We start from the raw sequence: 24,368 nt of genomic DNA on the forward strand, positions 1-24,368 counted from the left end.
TGCACCACTACATTCTAAAGTAAAGTAATACACTATCCTTGAGATCGCAGTTTGTCAAGTTTACTGTCTCAATTAGCTGCATATTTTATTTCTTGATGCCAAAAAATACTTAGGAAAGAGAATATAGTACATATTTGTGTTTAAGAATCACCCAAGAGCATTATATTCCTCTAGACATGAACTTTTATTGCCCCTTTTCAATTTAGGTATGTTGAATTACAAACTTTAGACAATCTAGATAAAATTGTACCTATGTATGAAAATGAAAGTGACAAGAAATTTTTCTATTTCTTTGGCACAACCCATTGGGCACTGGCTGTGCCTTGCACAACCAGAAAAATTCTAGTACTAATACAATTTCACAAGAGACAAAAAGGGTACAAATAGAATAAAATTATTATTTCACTTCTCAAAAGACTTTCTTAATGGTACTTTCTTTCACATGGGTTGAATTTGCTATCAAAACCTTAAATTCAGAAGAGGTCATTACTATTTTCAAAGCCTCTGGAAAGGTAAATGCAACTATGTACTTTTAGTACTTGCTGGCAAGTTAGCTATTTTGGGACGGACTGGTCCCAAAGTTCCGCAAAACATGGAATGCACACAACGAACTAGTCCCAAAATTTCTTGGAAGGACAATAATAAATCGAGCAAATTATCCGGTTGGCCATTAAACTTTTGCGATCGTCGAGTTTTGGTCACTCAACTTTTAAAGGTTTGATTTTGGTCACTAAGCTGTAAAAAGGTAAAACGCGAGGCCATTCTGTTACATGTAGCCGTTAAGTTCATTAATCTGTCCATTAGCGCGATTTCCAAGATAAAAGACAGGGTCTCTTTTGGAAGTTCAAAATAGCATTCAATGGATCCTGAACCACATGGATCCCCCAACCCGACTTCAGATCCGGCAAGTACATATGCTTAATTGCCGATTCAATCATTTTCCTGACCTCATTACTCGCGGATCCAAGATCCTCCAAGAACCTCCTCACCGTCCTCCGCCTCAACTCCTTCATCGTTAAAACTGACCCCATGGCCTTCCTCGACGCTGTAAACAGACAATTTCCATCGGCTTCCACCTCTCCGCCGTGACTTAACCTGAAGACAACCGACATGTTCTGATCCTCTAGATGCTTCCACAAAACCCCTTTTGCCTGCATCCTCATCAGGTGCCTTTTCTGCTACTCCTCTAATCCTGAAACGTCATCCCACGACGTCGTTGTTGTTGGCGGCACTGGCCGCTGACTGGTCAACGAGATCCACCGTTGGAGCTATGTTTTCAGACTCGGACCGGGACTCGACTCGGTCGAGATCAGGGGTCAGGGGTCAATGGGTTCGACCGGGGTCGATAGGGGGTCGACTCGGATGACGTCATATATACGTCATATATATATATATATATATATATATATATACACACCTGCAAATCAAATTTACAAAATATAACCAAAGAACCCAATCATCTAAATTTATATCCAATTCATCAAACAATTCACCAAATTCATCCAAACTCACAAAATTTATAAAATAGAAATCCCATACATGATTAATCCTTAACAAATAGCCATCCAAATAAGGTAACAAGTTCATGTTCAAATGCTTGATAAATATCAATCTAAATAAAACATGTTCCAAAGAACTATCTAAGCCATTCTTCATCTTCATCTTCATCATCCTTATCTCCAATTTCATAACTTTCGAAGTCGATATCATCAAGATCATCCTCATCATCAAGTTGCACAATATTTGTGTCTTTCTTATCTAAAAATCATTTAAATACTCATAAATAAAAATATTCAAAAATAGACACAAATTAAAAAGAAACTTAAATAAAGTTAGCAAATTTAAACTTACGTGATTGAGAGGCTTCATTCTCGCTAGTTCTAGGAAATTCTTCTTCAATCACCACATATAATACTATAAATACTACTAACACATAGTGAAAAAGGTACATATAATACTAAAACAGTTATCAACGAAAGGAAAACTCTGGTCAGAAGAGGGATATCATGAAAGTAGGACCATCATTAATTGATGATAATGTAAAACAGAATACTTGGGATGAACAAAGTGGCCATGCATAAAGTCCTCGGCAGTAGAAGTGTAACAAAATTTTTCCTCTCTATGTGACTAAATCCCACATCCAAGATTGTTTTAAGGTATCAATTATCACTTGGACCCCCATGTGAAAGACGGAAAAAAAAAGTTTGTTGCCCAGATCCAGCTCAACGTATCACTATTACATAAATCTGTCCCCAATTCAAAAGTGGCAAGCAGGAATAATGCAGTTTCTGGAACCCACATAACAAAAATCTGTGCGTGGACGTGATTTCTAGCATAACTGAACAAAGAAGTGCCTGTCAACATCTCAGAAAAGCTAAGCTCATAATGTTACCCTTGAGATCCCATCTTACTATGAAACTTCAACCAGAAGATTTCCAATTTGATTCATAGTGAAAAAAATACATATATTTACCTACCAAATCGAACATTTGAACCTCTAATCTCAAGTGCACAGACCCAATTGGAATTGCAAGAGTTTATAAAAAAACACTTTTAGTAAGACTCGTAGTTTTGCAACTGATGAATTTTCAGGGAGTAAACCTTTAACCATAGAAGAAAATGGAAAACTAGGGGGAGGCTACAATGTGCTATTGCAAACTGCCTTGCCCGAGGAATTCCGGGCTTATGATCCAGCTAAAGAAACTATCAGCTCTCAAGGTTTTCAAGACTACATTTCCATGTGGATTCGCTTTGGAGATCCTTCACGTATATTCAGGGTTGCCGGTGATAGTATACAAGTTCAGGCATTGGGGTTTCATGGAAGGTCCTTTTAAAGGAAATTCCCCAACTAGAGAAATGGTTGAATTTTTTGGGATGGGCATTTTTGAGGTACCTGTGCTAATACCATATATCCAACTTCCAGTTTTGCTCTCTTTTTTTCTTCATCCAACTAATACTATCCTAATAATTGGACTTGTTCTCAAATTATGGTCCTGGAACAATTGAATGAGAACTCCAAGGTTGTGAAGGTGCAGTTCTTCTACGACCCTGGACAACTACTTGAAGGCCTTCTGAAGGGAAAACCATCAGATGAATATAAGATTAAGGCACTTTCTACTTGCCCATTTTTGCTACAGCAGAGTAACTTAGACAAATGAGCATGAATCATTCCTGAAGTGCTTTTCTTTGAGTTTCAAGTCAGATCAGAGTAAAGTGCTTTTAAACTAAATATCATGAACGGCCAGAATACTGGGTAAATAATCAAACATTGAATTTAGTTCTCAAATAAGCATTAAATATTTAAATTAAGCTCAACAATTTTCACAAAATAACCACAATCAAGTAACGAAGTAATACATGCAGAGGATAAAAAGGTTAACAACAAACTTTTACACCAAAATAAAAGGAAATAGATTTATGAAAAGTGAAAAAGAAAAAAATGGAATCTGGGTCGGCAGTCGATGAACAAGGAGTACCCACCTCAAACCACAAACTGTGTGTCTTTGCTTCAAGGCCCTCAACTGAACTAATTCACCAGCTGCCACTAAAGGTGGTCTCTCTTCCTCAACAAGCCGCACGAAATTTGCCCCTGAGTAGCGATTGCCGACTGAAGTAAAATGCATAAATTTCAGACGCTTTCCTTCATAGGCGCTTTCCAATTAACAGACACACATGTCCATTAATTGGAAAATCTCAATTGACAACGGTGAAGGCTTTTAGATTTAGGGTTATTGGATCTGAGAAGAAAGAAAGAAGATGACGGAAACAGAAGCAGAGGAGCTAACCCCAGCCAAGAGTTTTTTTAATTTCGTCGGTCAGTCAAAAATTTTGACTGAAAAAAAATGGCCGAAAAAGGTTTTAAAAAAAAAAAAAAAAAACCGGGGTTGATCAACTTATCCGGTTCACCGGTCAAACCCGATTTATGACCGGGTTTGACCGAGTTTTTAATACCCGAGTTTCTTAACTAACTCGGACCGGATGCCTGGCCGGTTCCCGGTTCGACCGGCCGGTCCGGTCCGAGCCTGAAAACACAGCGTTGGAGTTGAAGTTGGGTCTCTCCATGGGATCACCGGTGACGACGCCGTCGGGTAGCAAATCAACTTTTCCATTTCTCAAATCTTTTGAATTTCCTTAAAAGACCCTGCATTTTGTCTTGGAAATCGCACTAACAGACAGATCAAAGAACTTAACGGTTAAATGTAACACAATGACCTCTTATCTTACCTTTATACAGTTTAGCGGCCAAAATCAAACCTTTAAAAGTTGAGTGACCAAAACTTGACGATGGCAAAAGTTTAATGGCCAACCGGATAATTTGCTCATAATAAATCAGTATGTACTGGTTCCAAAATTATGTTGAAAGGACAAAAATGGTCGCATCAGGTGTACAACAACGTTAGTGCCAATTATAAGTGGCAAACAAATTCATTTAGTTAAATTTATTCATACCCGTTCACAAATAAATAGATAAAAATATTTTAAATATTTATATATGGGTATAAATGAATTATCCAATAATATCAATTTATTAAATGGGTATTATTGGGTAACCCATCAAATTCAATTAACCCACTTAGAATTATATTCCCCCAAACCTCCTATCTTCCCTCGCCCAATTTTTTTTTCAGATTTTTCATTTTGTTATAATGTTAACTACTTTTGTTTCATTATTATTATTATTATTATTATTATTATTATTATTATTATTATTATTATTATTATTATTATTATTATTATTATTATTATTATTATTATTATTATTATTATTATTATTATTATTATTATTATTATTATTATTATTATTATTATTATTATTATTATTATTATTATTATTATTATTATTATTATTATTATTATTATTATTATTATTATTATTATTATTATTATTATTATTATTATTATTATTATTATTATTATTATTATTATTATTATTATTATTATTATTATTATTATTATTATTTATTATTATTATTATTATTATTTATTATTATTATTATTATTATTATTATATTATTTATTATTATTTATTATTATTATTATTATTATTATTATTATTATTATTATTATTATTATTATTATTATTATTATTATTATTATTATTATTATTATTATTATTATTATTATTATTATTATTATTATTATTATTTATTATTATTATTATTATTATTATTATTATTATTATTATTATTATTATTATTATATTATTATTATTATTATTATTATTATATTATTATTATTATTATTATTATTATTATTATTATTATTATTATTATTATTATTATTATTATTATTATTATTATTATTATTATTATTATTATTATTATTATTATTATTATTATTATTATTATTATTATTATTATTATTATTATTATTATTATTATTATTATTATTATTATTATTATTATTATTATTATTATTATTATTATTATTATTTGTTCATTTTATCTTATCATTTTATTTTCTCTTAGTTTGTTAACTTACTCATTTTCAACATTACTAATTTATGACAAGTTTTAGTGTCTTTTATGTTACTTATGACAAATTTTCAACATTACTAATTTAGTTAAATTTACACACGAAAAAAATGGTAGAAGTTCAAAATTTTTGAATTAAGATTTTACGTTAACTTTTATATTACTTAGTTCAAATTTTTATATTCTTATTATTCAATAATTAAATAGTATGTAATTTTGCGACATAGAGTATGAATAGAAAAAAATAGTAATTAGATTTATTGAACATTATAAATAAATATTTAAAACCAATTATGGGTGCAAATGGTAGTGAAAATTGATAACTTAGTTTACAAAAATGAATTTAAATGAATTTACAAAAAATTAAAATAAATGGATTATAAATGGGTAATTGGATTACCCAATTTATTTTTTAATTTACTCATTTATATCCATCTAATTAAATTTATATAAATAAATTGACTCACTTATACCCATTATCTATTTTAATCAACACAAATCTATCCAAATTATTTATTTTGACACCTCTAGTGTCGATCAACGACACTAATAAAAGAAGAAAAAAAAGGAAAAAAAGTCCTGATGGCTCTCTAACTTTTTTTCAAGTTAAGTTTTGTCCTCCAACAATTAAAGTAAAGTTTTGGTTCTCGATTAAAAAAAAAAAAAGCATATTCGTGATAATTCACCAATTAAGATAAAAGCATCATTACGTGCACGGTTGAATTTCAAGGACATTATCATCGGAGTAAAAGCACTTACCGAGGAAAAACTGAAAAAGACAGCTTCTTTTTTGACCTTCAGTTCCTAGATACCTTTTTTTTAAAAAAAAAAAACAGAACGATAACATAGGGCCTGTTTGGAACCTGAGTTTTTTGAGAGTTTGTTTAAAACTTTACTGTAGTACACTGTAGAAGTTTTTAAAAAAATTTTGTAGAAGTTTTTGAAAGGTGAAAAAATTTTTTGTAGAAATTTTTGTAAGGTAAAAATTTTTGTAGAAGTTTTTGTGATGTGAAATTTTTTTCCCTTTTCTTTTTTTCTTTCTTTCCTTTTTCTTTTCTTTCCTTTCTTTCTTCTTCTTCTTCTTCCTTCCCCCTCCCGCCACCCCTCTCCTCCCTTTCCCTTTCTCCTCTCCTTTGCCTTTCCTCTCCCCTCTGCACGCCAACCCCTCCCCCCGCTGCCCCTTCCCCAGCTGCTCCGCCACCTCCTCTCCCTCTTCCCCTTCCCCTTTGCACGCCACCCCTTCCCCCGCTGCCCCGCCACCTCCTCTGCCCTGCCACCCCCTCCCCCATCTCCCTCCCCTTGTTTCTTGGAGCGCCGACCACCACCTCCGGCGCCTCTTCGACCAGAAACGCAGGTGCACCAGAGCGCCAGCGCCCCTGACCTCCTCCGCACGCGCATCAGCCAGCCCAGCTCCTGGTGTGCCTTCTCCACAGCGCACTCCAGTCGTAACGCGCGCGCAGTCGAGCGACCTCCATGCCCCTGCTTGGCTCTGTTCTTTTTTTTTTGCTTTTCTCCTCTCCCCCCCTCTGAGACTGAGACACCGCCTCCTCCTCCCCCTATTCCACTTCCACTTCTAATTCCAGTTCCTCCCGCCGCTGCAATTCCTTCCATGCCCGCCATGGAAATAACGGATCCCCCCAACCCTAACTCCACTTTGGGTGATTTGTTAAAAAAAAAAAACAATAAATAAAGAGAGACAGTCGGCCCAACCCCCGGCATAAACAACAGCGTTACTCCTCCTTCTGCAGAGGAGAGGGGGTGAGGGTGAGGTACAGAAAAAAAAAATTTTTTGAGGTGGCCGGCGCCGGTACAGGTGGTGGAGGTGGTGGCTGGCATGGTGGGTTGGATGAGAGAGGAAAAAGAAGAAAAGTTTTTGGAAAATTTTTTGTGTATTAGATTTTTGAAGTGTGTAGGGAAAAAACTTTAAGAAGTTTTTTGGGTTCTTGTAGCAAAAGTTGTTAAAAAACTAGTAGGTAAAAAACTTGTCCAAAAACTTGACTTCCAAACAGCCCATAGTTCCTAGATACATTAGAGCAACAAAAATTTCCATTGCTATCAAAGCCGGAACTCAAAATGAGAAGAATGAACAGTTCCCCTCTACCATGCAGATGTGACAAAGAGATCAGGATTGATAAAAGGTCAAGAATTGTCGCATCAGAGTGCAAGTGTCAATCAACGACACTAATAAAACAAGAAAAAGAATGCAATCTTCACGCAACCGTGATGGAAATGTACAAAGATCTGTCGGGCTCAATATATTTACTCCAAAATTGTGCATCCCCAAGGATGTATAAGGGACTCTTTCTTATTCATCAAATTTGCATAAACCATTTTTTTAAGCCTAAGAAAAGTTCACACTAGGATGTTCTTCAATTATGAGATAACTTTGAGTGAAGAGAGATGGTTCATTCGGACCCACATTGTCAATTTTGATTCACGTGTTCCAACCCGTTAGCCAAAAAAGATCATGCTAAGTGAAAATTATTTTAACTATTTAATATAAATTATCACCATACCAAACTTGCACTCTCTCTTTTCGAATCATCCTGACCCATACCTTCCCCTTCCTCCAAATGTCTTTTTTTTTTCTTTTTGTCATTAGCAGTAACTTCTAATCTACTTTCACATCAACCTATATTATGCGAGAGGAGAAGTCTACAGAAATGTATCAGAGGTGCAGGATGAACTGTCAGATTAGACAAGTTCATTATTGTACTCTCTGAATTTTTTTGAAAAAACAAGGAAGCTCTTCTCGAATCGTCCTGACCCATACCTTCACCCTCCTCCAAATGTCTTTTTTTTTTTTGTCATTAGCAGCAACTTCTAATCTACTTCTACATCAACCTATATTATGCTAGAGGAGAAGTCTAAAGAAACGTATCAGAGGTGCAGGATGAACCGTTAGATTAGACAAGTTCACTACTATACTCTATGAATTTTTTTGAAAAAAAGGAAGCTACACACATTCTTGTAATGTATTAGGTGGGGTTTGAATCTTTAATTTAGTGCATAAGAGAGCTTAAAAAGACTTTTCCTAGTTATTGGACCAAGATCCAATGATTCTCCAAATGACTTGAGTGCTTTCAATGATAAAAGATAATACGCTAATACGTCGATATGCAATTTATATGCATTGTTTTAGTTGTTTATGCTTAAACAAAATTAGTAATTAGTGAATATAAATTCACATACTATATATACACCTTTAGCATATGCTTGCAACTTAGTTACATATTTTGGAACGAACTGGTCCCAAAATTCCGGTTCTGTATATCCTGTTTCGACTGGGCTCCTTCTAGAACGAGGCCTGCTTAAGGGCTGGGCTCCTCAAAATCGGGAGCCATCATCCATCAACTGTGCGTAGAAATTGTCCAAACAGACAATTGATGAGTGTGTGAATTATTGTCCCTGCAGAGAATTTTGGGACCCGTCCTTCCTGTGCGTAAATTATTCAGTTTTAATTTACTCAACTTATTAGTCATCATCCATCAATTGAATTATTGTCCTTCCTCCTATTAATTTACCGAACTTAACAGTCATCACCCAAATTGTTCTTCCACGGAAGTTTGGGACCAGCCCTTCATGTGCGCAAATTACCCGGGTTTTAATTTCCGCCACAAGATGGATGAGGATTCCGAGGTTTGGAGAAAACTGGAGTCCCCTGCGGATTAAATAATTAGTTAAACAAAAGTAAGTTTACTATTGAACTTGAATTGATTACAATTTATGAAGTCCAATAATTGACAAGCGAATAGATGATTGAAGTACTCTCGTAGGGATTGAACTTGAATTGATTACAATTTATGAAGTCCAATAATTGACAAGCGAATAGATGATTGAAGTACTCTCGTAGGGATGGCAGTGGGGCGGGGGATGCAAACTCCCCCCGCCCCCGCCCTATCCCCCATCCCCCGCTCCCCCAGCCCGGTCCCGTCCCGCTTCCCCCGCGGGACTAATAAAAATTTGTTATATAATTTTATTATAGTTAAATTTTAATAAATAATCAAGTACTAAAATATCAGCATATCATCAAATTATTATTCATTATAATTTTACAATTGAAACTTATCAAAACAATCAAACAAAAATTATTTGAATACAATCCAATATGATGAAATAAATATAACTAAAGTAGTCAAGTTTTCAATTTTCGCACAAATACAATCTCTAATTCATTATTGTGCTTGTGCTTTTTTTTAAGAAAATAATATTATTGTATTAAGTGTAATTAGGGATTTAGTATAAATGTATTAGTAAATTTAGTATAACCAATTAATAATTTGTATTAGTACACATATATAATTATTAGTATAATTAATAATATCAATTATATTATATATACTAATAGACATTATATAATATATATAACTAACAATATCATTATCATAAGTTTGTAACTAATTAAATTATATATTATATATAATTATATACATATATATTTTATATATTTATTTTTTAAAGCGGGTGGCGGGGCGGGGGTACACTCCCCCGCCCCACCCACCTCTCCATTAGCCCACCCGCCCTCATTGCCATCCCTATACTCTCATCATCAAAATAGAGAAATTAGGTAGAGATTTGATGATTGAATAGGTAGAGCCTTGATTAATGATAAAAAGTTTGACGTGGCGATAACTTATTAAACGCTTAAAAAATTTTCATTTTGCTTACTAATATTTTTGTGCCAACAGGGTGGAACATGATTTTAATATTGACGTTGATCGACACTAACACCTCATACAGCCTGAAAGTGACAGATTTTTGGGGCCAGTTCTTCCTATGCGTTCTATGTTTTGAATTATTACTCAGGTTTTTATTTCCTCTGCTTGTTTTAATTTCCATTGTTATGCCTCCCATTTATGATATCCAATCATCATTTGTCTTTTTCAAAAAAAAAAAAAAATCATTTGTCCCACGGTACTTTCAATTCTCAAATGACTTTCTTAATGGTACTTTCTTTCACGTGGATTGAATTTGCTATCAAAACCTTAAATTCAGAAGAGGTCATTACTGTTTCCAAAGCCCCCGGAAAGGGGAATGCAACTATGTACTTTTAGTACTTGCTTGCAAGTTAGCTATTTTGGGACGGACTGGTCCCAAAGTTCCGCAAAACATGGAATGCACACAACGAACTGGTCCCAAAATTTCTTGGAAGGGCACTAATAATTCAGTATGTACTGGTTCCAAAATTATGTTGAAAGGACAAAAATGGTCGCATCAGGTATACGACAACGTTAGTGTCAATTATAAGTGGCAAATAAATCCAAATAGTTAAATTTATTCATACCATTTATAAATAGATAGATATAAATATTTTAAATATTTACATATGGGTATAAATGGATTATTCAATAATATCAATTTATTAAATGGGTATTATTGGGTAACCCATCAAATTCAATTAATCCATTTAGTATTGTATTCCCCCAAACCTCCTATCTTTCCTTGCCCAATTTTTTTTTTCAGATTTTTTATTTTGTTATAATATTAACTACTTTTGTTTCATTATTATTATTATTATTATTTGTTGATTTTATTTTATCATTTTATTTTCTCTTAGTTTGTTAACTTACTTATTTTCAACATTACTAATTTATGACAAGTTTTAGTGTCTTTTCGTACCTTTTCAAAATAAAATTTTAAATTTACAAACGAAAAAATGGTAGAGGTTCAAAATTTTTGGATTAATTTTTACGTTAACTTTTATATTACTGAGTTCAAATTTTTATGTTTTTATTATTCAATTATTAAATAGTATGTAATTTTGCGACATAGAGTATGAATGGGAAAAAAATTAGTAATTAGATTTATTGAACATTATAAATAAATATTTAAAACCAATGATGGGTTCAATTGGTGGTGAAAATTGATAACTTAGTTTACAAAAATGAATTTAAATGAATTTACAAAAAATTAAAATAAATGGATTATAAATGGGTAATTGGGTTACCCAATTCATTTTTTGACTTATTCATTTATATCCATCTGATTAAATGTGTATAAATAGATTGACTCACTTATACCCATTATCCATTTTAATCAACACAAATCTACCCAAGTTATTCATTTTGACACCTCTAGTGTCAATCAACGACACTAATAAAAGAAGAAAAAGAAGGGAAAAAAATCCTGATGGCTCTCTAACATTTTTTTCAAGTTAAGTTTTGTCCTCCAACAATTAACAGTAAAGTTTTGATTCTCAATCTAAAAAAAAGCATATTCGTGATCCTTCTGTCAAATTCAACAATTAAGATAAAAGATCATTACGTGCACGGTTGAATTTCAAGGACATTATCATCTGAGTAAAAGCATTTACCGTGGAAAAACTGAAAAAGACAGCTTCTTTTCTGACTTTCAGTTCCTAGATACATTAGAGCAACAAAAATCTCCGTTACTGTCAAAGTCGGAACTCAAAATGAGAAGAATGAATAGTTCCCCTCTACCCATGCAGATGTCAATCAACGCGGTTGTAGTCCCAGTTGTAGTCCCCTCTACCCGTGGTTGTAGTCCCAGTTGGGGAGAACCACATCCAGGGATCGAGTCCCCGCACTACCGTGGCTGGTGACGCTTGGGGCAAGCCTCTTCCAGCCCGCAGTGGGATTAGTTCGATCGTACGGTAACCAGTTCACGGGCCCAAATATCCACTGTGATGAAAAAAAAAAAAATCAACGACACTAATAAAACAAGAAAAAGAATGCAATCTTCACGCAACCGTGATGAAACATACAAAGATCTGTCGGGCTCAATATATTTACTCCAAAATTGTGCATCCCCAAGGATGTACAAGTGGAATCTTTCTTATTCATCAAATTTGCATAAACCATTTTTTTAAGCCTAAGAAAGTTCACACTAGGATGTTCTTCAATTATGAGATAGCCTTGAGTGAAGAGAGATGGTTCATTCGGACCCACTCATTGTCAATTTTGATTCACGTGTTCCAACCCGTTGGCAAAAAAATATCATGCTAAGTGAAAATTATTTTAACTATTTAATATAAATTATCACCATACCAAACTTGCACTCTCTCTTCCCGAATCATGCTGCCCCATACATTTCCCCTCCTCCAAATGTCTTTTTTTTTTCTTTTTTTTTTTGTCATTAGCAGCAACTTCTAATCTACTTTTACATCAATCTATATTATGCGAGAGGAGAAGTCTACAGAAATGTATCAGAGGTGCAGGATGAACTGTCAGATTAGACAAGTTCATTATTGTACTCTCTGAATTTTTTTGAAAAAACAAGGAAGCTCTTCTCGAATCGTCCTGACCCATACCTTCACCCTCCTCCAAATGTCTTTTTTTTTTTTGTCATTAGCAGCAACTTCTAATCTACTTCTACATCAACCTATATTATGCTAGAGGAGAAGTCTAAAGAAACGTATCAGAGGTGCAGGATGAACCGTTAGATTAGACAAGTTCACTACTATACTCTATGAATTTTTTTGAAAAAAAGGAAGCTACACACATTCTTGTAATGTATTAGGTGGGGTTTGAATCTTTAATTTAGTGCATAAGAGAGCTTAAAAAGACTTTTCCTAGTTATTGGACCAAGATCCAATGATTCTCCAAATGACTTGAGTGCTTTCAATGATAAAAGATAATACGCTAATACGTCGATATGCAATTTATATGCATTGTTTTAGTTGTTTATGCTTAAACAAAATTAGTAATTAGTGAATATAAATTCACATACTATATATACACCTTTAGCATATGCTTGCAACTTAGTTACATATTTTGGAACGAACTGGTCCCAAAATTCCGGTTCTGTATATCCTGTTTCGACTGGGCTCCTTCTAGAACGAGGCCTGCTTAAGGGCTGGGCTCCTCAAAATCGGGAGCCATCATCCATCAACTGTGCGTAGAAATTGTCCAAACAGACAATTGATGAGTGTGTGAATTATTGTCCCTGCAGAGAATTTTGGGACCCGTCCTTCCTGTGCGTAAATTATTCAGTTTTAATTTACTCAACTTATTAGTCATCATCCATCAATTGAATTATTGTCCTTCCTCCTATTAATTTACCGAACTTAACAGTCATCACCCAAATTGTTCTTCCACGGAAGTTTGGGACCAGCCCTTCATGTGCGCAAATTACCCGGGTTTTAATTTCCGCCACAAGATGGATGAGGATTCCGAGGTTTGGAGAAAACTGGAGTCCCCTGCGGATTAAATAATTAGTTAAACAAAAGTAAGTTTACTATTGAACTTGAATTGATTACAATTTATGAAGTCCAATAATTGACAAGCGAATAGATGATTGAAGTACTCTCGTAGGGATTGAACTTGAATTGATTACAATTTATGAAGTCCAATAATTGACAAGCGAATAGATGATTGAAGTACTCTCGTAGGGATGGCAGTGGGGCGGGGGATGCAAACTCCCCCCGCCCCCGCCCTATCCCCCATCCCCCGCTCCCCCAGCCCGGTCCCGTCCCGCTTCCCCCGCGGGACTAATAAAAATTTGTTATATAATTTTATTATAGTTAAATTTTAATAAATAATCAAGTACTAAAATATCAGCATATCATCAAATTATTATTCATTATAATTTTACAATTGAAACTTATCAAAACAATCAAACAAAAATTATTTGAATACAATCCAATATGATGAAATAAATATAACTAAAGTAGTCAAGTTTTCACTTTTCGCACAAATACAATCTCTAATTCATTATTGTGCTTGTGCTTTTTTTTAAGAAAATAATATTATTGTATTAAGTGTAATTAGGGATTTAGTATAAATGTATTAGTAAATTTAGTATAACCAATTAATAATTTGTATTAGTACACATATATAATTATTAGTATAATTAATAATATCAATTATATTATATATACTAATAGACATTATATAATATATATAACTAACAATATCATTATCATAAGTTTGTAACTAATTAAATTATATATTATATATAATTATATACATATATATTTTATATATTTATTTTTTAAAGCGGGTGGCGGGGCGGGGGTACACTCCCCCGCCCCACCCACCTCTCCATTAGCCCACCCGCCCTCATTGCCATCCCTATACTCTCATCATCAAAATAGAGAAATTAGGTAGAGATTTGATGATTGAATAGGTAGAGCCTTGATTAATGATAAAAAGTTTGACGTGGCGATAACTTATTAAACGCTTAAAAAATTTTCATTTTGCTTACTAATATTTTTGTGCCAACAGGGTGGAACATGATTTTAATATTGACGTTGATCGACACTAACACCTCATACAGCCTGAAAGTGACAGATTTTTGGGGCCAGTTCTTCCTATGCGTTCTATGTTTTGAATTATTACTCAGGTTTTTATTTCCTCTGCTTGTTTTAATTTCCATTGTTATGCCTCCCATTTATGATATCCAATCATCATTTGTCTTTTTCAAAAAAAAAAAAAAATCATTTGTCCCACGGTACTTTCAATTCTCAAATGACTTTCTTAATGGTACTTTCTTTCACGTGGATTGAATTTGCTATCAAAACCTTAAATTCAGAAGAGGTCATTACTGTTTCCAAAGCCCCCGGAAAGGGGAATGCAACTATGTACTTTTAGTACTTGCTTGCAAGTTAGCTATTTTGGGACGGACTGGTCCCAAAGTTCCGCAAAACATGGAATGCACACAACGAACTGGTCCCAAAATTTCTTGGAAGGGCACTAATAATTCAGTATGTACTGGTTCCAAAATTATGTTGAAAGGACAAAAATGGTCGCATCAGGTATACGACAACGTTAGTGTCAATTATAAGTGGCAAATAAATCCAAATAGTTAAATTTATTCATACCATTTATAAATAGATAGATATAAATATTTTAAATATTTACATATGGGTATAAATGGATTATTCAATAATATCAATTTATTAAATGGGTATTATTGGGTAACCCATCAAATTCAATTAATCCATTTAGTATTGTATTCCCCCAAACCTCCTATCTTTCCTTTAGCATATGCTTGCAACTTAGTTACATATTTTGGAACGAACTGGTCCCAAATTCCGTAAAACAAGGAACGCATAGGACGGACTGGTACCAAAATTCTATGGAAGCACTAGACCCTGCCGAAACCGGTCCCAAAATTTCCTCAACATGTTCTCCATTGTTATGCCTCTCATTTATGATATCCATGTCCTACGTGGAATTGAGGTTATTAGATAGGGGTGGCAATCGGGTCCGTTTCGGGTTGACGGGTGGGTTGAGACTTGGGTATAACAGAAAACTCGCTGACCTGAACCTGACTTGCCAACCCGAAACGGGTCAGAATATCTGACACGAACCTGAAAATTTCGGATTGGCGGGTCGACCCGAAATGACCGAACTTAATTTTAATTTATTAATTTATCACTGTAATTTCTAATAAAACCAATTTCGTACAAGATTAATTACATAATCAAGTAATAAAAATTTAAATAAATAATCCCAAACCAAATCTAAAATAAATTAAAACATTGTAAAAGTGTTTTATCCCAAACCAAATATAAAATAAATTAAAACAATATAAAAGTAAAAAATAATATAATACATTATTTATCCAAATATAATAATTTCAACCTCACACAAGTTAAATAAATTCATTTAGGATTAAGTAATTAATGCATTTGGAAAAAAAGAATAACTTGGTTTAGTTAGATAAAATAATTTTTATGTTTATTAAATTATTTTTAATTCTTAAACGGGTTATCGGGTCATCCACGGGTTGACCTGAATTCGACCCGTTTCTTTTCGGGTCCATCAGGTTCGACCCAATTCTAACCCAAACCCGCGAAATCTCAATCCAAACTCATTAATTTCGTGTTAGGTTCGTATCGTATTTTCAGGTCGTGTTGGAAATTGTCACCCCTCTTATTAGCCATCATCCATCAGGATGTTAAAGGATAGAGGAGGATTCCCAAAACTGGAGTCCTGTATGGACTAAATATTTTTTAGGATGCCTTTCCAAAAAAAAATTTATTTACTATTATATAGTCCTATATGGACTATATAATTTTATTTTAGAGTGTTTTAAAATTTAGACTTTTTTGGACATTTTAAAAATTATTTACTATTCCTCCCTCTCCTCCTTCTCTTTCCCTACGTTGCCTCCTTCTCCCTCTTTATCCCCCAACCCCACTCCTACCCAGGTTGGTTAGGCACCATAAGCAAATCTAGTCACAAGATGGAGGAGGAGCAGGTGTAAGGAGGGGGGAAGGGGAGAAGAGGATGGAGGACGGAGGAGAGAGGTTGAAGGAGAGGGAAAGGAGGAGGAGGAGAAGGAGGAAAAGGGAGGGGATGGTAATGGTGGTGGAAGAAAAGGGTGGTGGTTTTTTTTCTATTTTTTTAATATTTTTATTAGAAGTATTTGAGATTTATTTGAAGTGTTTTTGGGGTAGATTTTACTCTAGTGTTATACTTGAAAAACTAGGGGTTTGCTTGGTTAAAGGGTTTGAGAATTACAGAATGAAATAAACCCCTTATTTGTTGCTTGGATTAAGCCTTTTGGAATGCAATTTTTGGGATCATTTCTAAAAAATGGGACTTATCCCATTCCCGAACGAATTGGGAGGTTTTGGACAAAACTCTCACCTTATTCCCTCGGACAACATTTATGACGGACCTACCCATCACATACAAAACTCTTCTACCCTCTCTTTCTCTCCATCACACGCCGCTCTTTCTGTTCTTCTTCTTCATCAGTTTTCCTATTTCTTCTTCTTCATCATATAGTCTTCATCTGTAATCCAAAATCTCTTGAAAAAAAAAGATCTAAAGTAGATCTAAATAGATTAATAGTGGGCAAATATTTTCAGTGGATAAATTGTTCAACAAGATCTCCACGAGAAAAATCTCTAAGCAAAATTGAAGAAAACCCTTCACCTAAATTTCTCCTATAATTAATACTAAGGTAGAATTTGCGATTTGAAAAAATGGCGGAGATGTTAACTGAAAAACAACCAATTCAGTCTCCAGGATGGGATGACATGGTTGATCTCCCAAGGTGGGTCCAATCAGTTGTCAGGGAGGAATGGACAGTCGAAGTTTTTGATGTCGAGTTGATGAGGTTCCAAAATATTGAAGAAGAAATGGTGCAGATGCTGCAAATAGCCATGGCATGTGTTGCCAAGGTGCCAGACATGCGACCAAACATGGATGAAATAGTTAGGATGATTGAAGAGGTCCGGCAATCTAACTCGGAGAATTGGCCATCTTCAGAAGAGAACAAATCCAAGGACTCAACTGTGCAGACCCCCTGACTCCTTGGAGGCTCTCCTTGTTTATGTTTTTTGCAGTTTTCCATTTGTATTTTGAAAAGATACTCTGTTCTTATAATGGAGGAAAGCCATAAAGAGCTGGTGTTTTATTGGAAAACGGGTTTATTTTTATTTTATCCGATAAATAAATTTGTTTATGGGAAAATGAATACTCTGTTCTTATAATGGAGGAAAGCCATAAAGAGTTGGTCTTTTATGAGAAAGTAATACTTTACAAAAAGTGACCGCGATTTGGTTTATGAAATTACCCCAAACCAAAATTTAGAATGAATTTGTTTGTTTTGAAACCTCAAGGGATTGTCAGTGCAAGTGTCAAAAACCTCAAGGGAGGTTTCTGCAACTATCCCTTTGTTTTATAAGAATTGTTATATCAGGGTAAATTTAGAATTTAATTGCATTTAATTCCGAAACATTTATCAAACCAAGCATCAGGAATTGGAATGATGCTAATTCCAATGTATGAACCAAACTAGATATTGGAATGAAAAGTTTAATTGCAAAACCAGAGTCTATGATTCCATTTCTATTTTCGATTCTAATTTGTGAAACAAGCACCCCTAGTTTTTAGAAAATCTCCAAATCTAATCAGATCTAAGAGTTCAATATCGTAAAATTAGTTTTTAGAAAATCTTTAAATCTAAACAGACCTATGATTTCTATATGGAATAGAGTTTCTCAATGAACATCTTTTCATAGGTGTCATAGAGTTTATTGTATAATTAACCTTTTTTACCTAAAAATAATCGCATTTTATTGATTTTCAATAAAGAAATCTGTACAAGCAGCTCATAATACATTAGAACTGCTAGTTCTCACCATCTATACTTGTTTTTGCAGCTCTTTAGTAATTTGACATTGTGCAGGATTTAGCGGCTTTTTTTGTCCTCCGTTACTGCGTAAGAGTAGCATGCTGCTGCTAACTAGGGATTGCTCTTGCATTATCAATAATAGCTCGTAGTTTTACGTCGAAGAAGAAGTCATTGCCTAAAGTATCCAAATTGATATAGAACCGACAGCAGGAATAAGTTTCCGGACTGTGTACTATCATCTTCTCATATTTTGTTCTTGGAGGCCTAAACCTAATCAATTTTTTTGCATCGCCATAAATCAATTAATATTTCTTCCATATAAGATCAAGAAGCTATTAGGGTCTCAAGGTTTACGTATAGGTAGACAGATTTTGTCTGCTTTACATATAAGATCTTGGATCCTCGTATTTTTCAAATAATTTTTAGATGCAAACTCTTTTTTTTTTAATCAATAATCATTATACTTTTGAAGGCGTGATGACTGTTAACATGGTTGGGTTGAATGTAAAAAAAAAAAAATGGTTGGGTTGACCGTGTAACTAGGCCAGAATGTAACCCTTATGCATAAGATGTAAGTTGAAAATTAGCGTGTAGGTCTAAATACAGCTTTGGTCAATAATTATTTTTTCTAGAGAAGTGAATATTTTCTCCAGGTCATTAGAAACTAAAAAGGTAAATTACATATAACCTCCCTAAAGTTTTAAATTTTACCATATGATTCCCTAAAGTTTTAATATATCCACATCATCCCCTACGATTTTATGCAACCTGAAAATAGATGGAAAGCACTACTGATCACTGCGATTGAATTAAATGCTCTCCAAAAATGCGTGTGATAAAATCATAATATCTACTTAATTTGTCTATAATCTATATGAATATATACTTATTCCTGAGTTTTTGCATTTATTTGCAAAATTACCAAGAGTTTTGTTCAAGGTGATAAGGTCGTGGTTCAATTTATTGTTTAAATAAGGACAATATTGATATTTTAATTAATTTTTCTATCAAGTTTCTTATTTACATGGAACTACAGGGAGATGAAGTCGATATTATGAAATGTTAGATAATCATATGATAATGTGCGAAACTACAAGAGGGTTATGTATAATTTATCGTTAAAAATTTTTTAACTCACTCACAAAGAGAGAAGCTTTGCAACTCCAAGTTTGAACATCTACTTAAACTTTATATGGGGTCTCTTGCATCCTCATCTATTCAATCAATCATGGATACCATCTTTTACCCTATAGCTTTATGTCCACTTGGAACGAGTGAAGGGTCCTGCATGTCATGATATCAATGATTTAACTTTAAACAGTTTATCAAATAAATTTAGTTCAGATCATAAATGAGATTCTCCTTTTCGTTAGATTTTTTCCATCGATCTCTCCATTTGTTAAATATATATCTTAAGTGCTATAAATTTATAAAATCAACACAGGTAATAATATATTTCATCACTTGTGTCAATTATACATAAAACGATGTAGTTTTAACTTGAATTAGCAGTGGAGTGTGAGCGTGTGTAAAAATTTGTCAATTTATAAAAATTTTTATTTTTATTAACTACATAAAGCTGGCACATTTAGACAAAAAAAAGTGTCACAACAATCAGCCCTTCCAAACTGTTGTGTTTCCATATTGTTTTGGGACCATTCCATGTTTATTATGTCGATACGAAATCAGTCAAATTTCAAGTAGTGCCCTTCCTTCTTGTGAAACATTTTTGTCATCAAAATAGACAAATTAGTTTTTGATTCTATTTATCTAATATGTAGAGATTTGATTAATGGTGAAAAGTTTGGTGCGGCGACAACTTATATTAAATAGTTAAAATAATTTTCACTTTGCTTGATATTTTTGTGCCAACACGTTGGAACCTGTAAATACAGAGTAATGCCCATGGAAGAGGAACCGATCCTGCTAGTTCATAATCAAGATTTGATAAAAAAAAAAATGTAAGGTTCAAATTTTATTTTGTACTTCAATTTTTTATCATTATATGTGAAACTCATAAAATTTTGTTATATAATTACATATTACTAAAAATAAATAATAACGTATGAAATTAAAGTTACACCATATATATTTTGCACAAAATTACCTCGAATGATTTTTTTTTTATAATCGTTCGGCCCTTGTCCAATGCCCATTCATTTGATAATCGCATTCTTCTTTCTTTTTTTAATATTGACATTGATTGACACTAACATATCAGACACCCCGAATGTGACCATTCTTGTCCTTTCGCAGAATCTTAGAACCGGTCCATACTAAATTATTGTCCTCCTGCCGAATTTTGGGAATTGGGACCAGTCTTTCTTGTGAGTTCCGCCTGTTGTTAAATTACTCAGGCAACTTGTTCTCCATTGTCACGTCTCTCATTTAATTTTTCTTTTATATCTTCTAGAGTAGTAGATATAATTTTTAATTATAATTATTTTAAATGTAATTGTCTTGATATCCAGCCATCATTCGTACGAGGATTTGCGGTTGTTAGCCATCATCCATCACGATGTTGAAGGATGGTGGAGGACATTGAGGAGTAGAGAAAATTGGGTTCCATGGATTAAATATTCCTCAGGGTGCCTTTCAAAAAAATAATATTGTAATATTGTATTTTAAAAGCTTTACTAATACAATGTATTTTAGAGTGTTTTATAATTTAAACCTTTTTCAGTTACTTTTTAAGATTTAATTGAAATGTTTTTGACAATATTTTTAAATTCGAACCAATAAGTGAACCAGTCAAATGTCCAAGTCACGATTCAATTGATCTTTACAATTCAACCTCAATTCAAGGACTTTAATATATCCAAATCAAAAAAGAAAAATTCAAAAGCTCACATAAAGTGGAGAGAAGAATATTTAGAATTTTCTGAGAGAGCCCTCGAACGGACTTAAAGACTGCTGGTGTAGATAATATGAGAGATACTACCCCATGTTTAACTTTTTTGTTAGGGGCCATTGGTCCTCCCTTGTAACAGAAAAAAGGAGGTTTAGAATGTCCAGGCAGCTCCCAATTCTTCACACCTATCATCTTCTTCATTTTTAGGTGCGGCCAAAACATCAAGAAGCTTGACCATAGGAAGTCGCCATCATCATCATTGATGAATACCAGATGCATACCACTGTATCTTGAACAAAGTTCACCACAAGGCATCGCCTTTGTCATTTAAACTATTTCTAGAAATGGAAATTAAAAACAATCAATTTAAAAAAAAAAAAAAAAGTCGTTGAAGAATGTCTACAAAGAAGAGGCCAATCATCACTATTTAAAGACTTAACGCACATTATCATTTTTTAAATTAACTAAAATTAAACTATTTCTACAAAACCCAACAAATGTTGTTTCTGTTCATCCCACAAAAGAGGAAAAAAAGATCAAAATGAAGCATTAAGAAAAAAAACGTAAGAATATATATATATATATATATATATATTTATATTAGGGCGGGTGCTTGTAGGAGAGGCGGTGTTCATGGGGCAAGGGGTAATTTTCACCCACCGTTCAAATATAGGGCAGTAGGACGGGCGAGTATACACCGCACCAATTCCCCGCCCTATCCCTCGCTCCATATATATATATATATTATAATTATAGATATATCATATTTAATATTATTAATTATAATAATTATATTATTAGTTATAGATATCAAATTATGTACATTTAATATGATTAGTATTATCAGTCATACATTTTTTTTAGCCAAAAGAGTAAAAAATTAAAAAATGTTTTTGGATAGGATATTATTTGAAATATTTTCCTTTTGTCATTAATCAAACTCTTGTTTTTCCATTTTTTCTTCTCTCTTAAGCCCAACATTAGAAGAGCCATCATATTGTTTACCACTTCGGAGAATAATTTGTCTTGCAATGCTCCTTTGGATTGACTTGGGTTTTGTTTGGTAACTCCCCTTGGTTTCTAGGGTTCACGGTGTTGATAATTTGGCCGAGTTGGACTTCGACATTTTTATACATTGAGGTTAATTGGTCCATTCTTTTCTCTAGTCTTTCAAATCTCTCCAAGGTTGTTTTAGCTAATCTATCCATATTACTAATTGTAGTATTAGCTAATTTTGTAATGGCCATCTCCTACGAGGGTTTGGATTCAATAGGTGCTTGTTTTGATTGAAAATCCGGTGGATTGGTTGGTCATTGTTAATTTCCTTGGTCTCTCTACTCGAAATTTGGATGATTTCTCCATCCATGATTGTAAGTGTTGGAATAAGGATTGTTTTGATTCGGTCAGTTGATACACTTCATATATTGTACCTGTGCAATAGTAACACAATTAGTACTTTCATGATTTTTTTCCAAAAAGAGTACAACATGCTACATTACCATTAGACGTTGGATCAACCTCACCTTATCTATTTAGCACTTTCATCACATTGTCCATTTTTGTACTTAACATGTTTAAAACGTTCAATTCATTCATTCCTGCATGTCTTTTAGTGTTACCTCTATCGTTAGTTCATTGGTAGTTATTGGCCGCCATTTCTTCAATTAATTGTTGAGACTCATTGGCCGACTTTCCCATAAGTGCTCCACTGTAGCAGCATCAATATGAGTTTTCAAAGGGTATATTAAACCATTATAGAAAATTTGTACAATTAGCCACTCGAGAAGTCCATGATGTGACCATTTCCATTACAACTCTTTGTACCTCTCCCAAGGCTCATATGATGATTCACCATCCTACTAAGCAAAACTTGATATTTCCATGCGTAGCTTAGTAGTTTTTCTAGGTGAAAAGTATTTATTCAAGAAAGCCTTCGATAAATCGGCCCAAATAGTGAAAGTGTTTGGTGCATGTGAATGAAGCCACACCTTAGCCTTATTTCTTAAAGAGAAAAGAAACAATTGAAACTTTATAGCATCTTCACTAACTCCATTAAACTTGATTGTGTCACAAATCTCCACAAAATTAGCTAAATGACCATTTAGATCCTTCGTTGTAGTGCCTCCAAATTGTTCTTGTCAGAGAATTTGAATCAATGCTGGCTTAATCTCAAAGTTATTTGCATTGACCGCCGGTCGTGCAATACTTGTTTGAGATCCTTTCATAGATGGCAAAGCAAAATCTCTTAAGACTTGTTGATTGCGATTTGAGTGTTCCTCTGCCATTTCTTCTAAATGAGGCAATTCAATGACAATTTCACCTTCACTCTTCACTTCTTGTTGTTGAGCTTGCCGTCATGCCAAACGCCTTCTCCTATTTGCCATTTTCTCAATTTTAGGATTAAATGGTAGTATGTTACGGAGAGATCGGTGCATGCACTACAAAACACCAAAGTTAAGACGAGTTAGTACAAATTCTACTATTTAATATAAACTAGTAAATTGGCACCGTTTATACAAGGAAAATTAAAACTAAAACAGGTTTAGATTAATAAAGCTTGTTTTTGCCCTAATATTATTTGAAATCCCCGACAATGAGCCAAAAACTTGATGTGATCTAAGCTTTCAAGTTAAATTCTCCCAATTATCAATCAATTTTTGCCTTTATACTCTGATTTTTCGCAAGTATACGGATCGTGTATTGAGTATAGTGATAATTAAGGGTCGATCCCCCAAGGACTTGATTAAATACTATGGCTTTTTAACTTGCTTTATTATCTAAACACCGATTAAGTAAATAAACAAGAAATATAAAGGATTAAGTGGTACAACCGGCCATAGAAAGTAACATAAAATCGATCGTAAGTTGGTACAACCAACCATGTAGGCAGTAGAGAACAAGAATTAAATCAAAAGCAAAGAACAAGTTAGATTAAGTTAGCTTAAGATTCAAATAAAGAGAAATCCTAAGGATTAGAATCCCTTATAACT

At 33.5% G+C, this 24,368-nt stretch overlaps 1 long non-coding RNA gene and 1 other non-coding gene across 2 annotated transcripts; one reads left to right on the forward strand and one right to left on the reverse strand.

Moving 5' to 3' along the window:
* Positions 1-1,497: 1,497 nt before the first annotated feature.
* On the reverse strand, positions 1,498-3,135 carry LOC113763504. Its single transcript, XR_003467356.1, has 2 exons — positions 1,852-3,135; positions 1,498-1,758 (listed from the first exon to the last, which is right to left on the reverse strand). It is a non-coding gene; the product is annotated as an uncharacterized LOC113763504 (long non-coding RNA).
* A 20,028-nt stretch (positions 3,136-23,163) lies between these two features.
* On the forward strand, positions 23,164-23,270 carry LOC113764262. Its single transcript, XR_003467542.1, has one exon. It is a non-coding gene; the product is annotated as a small nucleolar RNA R71 (small nucleolar RNA).
* Positions 23,271-24,368: the final 1,098 nt, after the last annotated feature.

The sequence above is a fragment of the Coffea eugenioides genome, chromosome 2, assembly GCF_003713205.1.
Source record: "Coffea eugenioides isolate CCC68of chromosome 2, Ceug_1.0, whole genome shotgun sequence".
NCBI lineage: Eukaryota > Viridiplantae > Streptophyta > Magnoliopsida > Gentianales > Rubiaceae > Coffea > Coffea eugenioides.